Source organism: Aptenodytes forsteri, unplaced genomic scaffold, assembly GCF_000699145.1.
Source record: "Aptenodytes forsteri isolate BGI_AS27 unplaced genomic scaffold, ASM69914v1 Scaffold289, whole genome shotgun sequence".
In the NCBI taxonomy this organism is placed as follows: domain Eukaryota; kingdom Metazoa; phylum Chordata; class Aves; order Sphenisciformes; family Spheniscidae; genus Aptenodytes; species Aptenodytes forsteri.
The window spans coordinates 996,345-999,039 of NW_008795025.1; positions in this window are offsets into that span (position 1 = coordinate 996,345).

A 2,695-nucleotide genomic window follows, 5' to 3' on the forward strand; every position below is an offset into this window, starting at 1 on the left:
ACAAGTTATGGAACACAGCATACAGAAATATGCTTCCTCCATCACTGTTTTGAGATGTAACCTCTCTCGGAACGCTTTATTGCTGCTCTGTTCTGTGGAAGATGGCCAAGGTGAGCTACTGGTGCTTTTGTCACCAGTTTCTGTGTTATAGTTGTTAAGAGTGATCTACCAACAGGCTTTCCCTGAACTTTGGGCTTCGCTTTGGATGAGACCCTGGGGGTTTAGGGCATGTGGCCAACCTATGGCTCTTGTTTCAGTGGAACTCAATATTGGACTACATCCTGTAGCAAGCCTTGTGGGTAAACTGAATCCCTGGCTGCAGGCAGAGAGGAACCAAGGGAGACAGCTAAAGTGGATATCTCTGGGTTTTCCTGGGACTTGGTTACACACCCAACTCAGTCCTACAGCGTGCAGAAGAAGCAGGAGCCCTGGAAAGCCATGGATGTCCTCTTCGTGTGAGCCGTTCTCAATGCATCGCCAACCACCAGCAGCATCCTGACCATTGTCATCCATGGTATGTGCTTGGCAGGGTGATGGGAAGGGCCCACTTGAACCTGGGCATGTTAATTTGGCTATCTTAACAGTAAAGGGAGAACCCAACACCCTCCTAAGCCCTACAGTCTTCAAAACACTGACAGAAAGGGAAAGGATCCTTCTTATAGCTTTCGTTTTTGAAAGCTAGCTGCCTTCAGTTCTGACTCTGTTTGCAGTATACACTTCTTGAACATGAAGTACTTACCCCTGTTCAAAGCCCTCCCTCCCTACCTGTTTGCCAAAGGGAAGAGTTGGTAAATGTTAAATTCAGTAGGAATATTACTGCAGGGCCCTGGTCATAGAGTTTCCCACTACGTGTGTTACAATGTGACCTGTACTCTGGCAAGCCAGAGGCACACAGTGTTGGTTTTGTCCTGTAGTACTTTTCCTATACAGATGGTGAAGGTGAAAATTTTATCCTCTGACCCAGTGCCTGAGGTAAATAAACCGTAAATAGCTTGGAAGTGCGGGCTGGGATGTGAAGAAGTGAAAAAGGGTGAAATTTTTTTTTCCCCTCCCTTTTTTGGGGAGGAAAAGAGGAGGACAACCGGCAAAGCCTAAATTAACTCCCTCTTGCAAACATAGTTTGAGGGCACATTATCAGGCTAAAAATATGAGCAGTCTGTAAAAGGAGCAGTTTTCCTCGTATGCTGCTACTCACATGTTACTTAATTAAAACAGTAGTTGCTTAATGTTGAGCTTACTTTTCCACTATTCATGGTACTTGAGTTTTTTTGGGAGGGGGTACTTTGCTGAGCATGGACAATGAGGGCTTGTGTCCATGGTAAAACTGCTGGTTAAAGCCAAAGTAAATATTGAAGTGGTTATAGTTATGCCAACGTAAGCCTCTATATGAACATTCTCACTCAAACTTTTTTTTAAAAATTAACTTCTATTTATTGGAAATGGGTTTAAATCAGAGTGGAAAAAGCTGCCATGTCACTGGAATAGGAGTGTCCATCTGGAGGTCTGTTCCAGTTTAACTTATTAAACTTTCTTTTCTGAAAAGTGACAGGAATTTAATTTTTTTCCCTTGTCACTCCACCAGTCTTTCCTGGTTGTGTCGCACAGACTTTAGGTTATAAATCCTGTAGGAGATCTTTTTTCTTTAATTAAATTCTAGACATTGTTAATGAGCTCTTGAACATGAAGTTGCTGCCCTTTAGTGCAAAGGTCATTGAAGTAACCCGTCCCTTTTGAGAGAAACCTGCTGTTTAAGTCTTCTCCCCCAATTACTAGTTGCAGGCAGAGTGTGTTGGCTTTGAGTTGAGAGTTGCCTGCAGGGAATCTCTTGATTCTTCAGGTCCCGCACCTGGGAACGAAGAACCCTTTGCAGTGATGCAGGCTGGGGAGCAGCTCTGCTGAAAAGGTCTCAGGGGTCCTGTGGACCTATGGTGGACAGCAACCTGAATGTGAGCCAGTGGTGTGCCCTGGTAACAAAGTTCAACTGCATCCTGGGCAGTGTGAACAGAAGTATAGCCAGGAGATCAAGGGGAGGGGTTATTCCCCTTTTGCTAGGCACTTGTTTGATCACATCTGGAATACCACGTCTGGTTTTGAGCCCCCTTGGTGAAGAAAGATGTTAACAAGCATGAGCAAGTCCAGCAGAGACCTATGAAGATGATGAGACCATGAAGTTGATGAGATGTTGGAGAATGACAGGTAAGGGTTGTACTCCTTGTCTGCCAGCTCACCTCTCCTCTTCCTGTGGCCTTGCACTCCTGCTTGGTCTTGACTGCACAAATGTTTCATAGAATCATAGAATCATTGAGGTTGGAAAAGACCTCTAAGATCATCGAGTCCAACCATTGACCCAACACCACCATGTCCACTAAACCATGTCCCTAAGTGCCGCATCTACATGTCTTTTAAATCCCTCCAAGGATGGTGACTCAACCACTTCCCTGGGCAGCCTGTTCCAATGTTTAACCACTCTTTCAATAAAGAAATTTTTCCTCATGTCCAGTCTAAACCTCCCCTGGCGCAACTTGAGGCCATTTCCTCTCGTCCTATCACTAGTTACTTGGGAGAAGAGACCGACACCCACCTCGCCACAACCTCCTTTCAGGTAGTTGTAGAGAGCGATGAGGTCTCCCCTCAGCCTCCTTTTCTCCAGGCTAAACAACCCCAGTCCTCAGAAGACTTGTTCTCCAGACCCCTC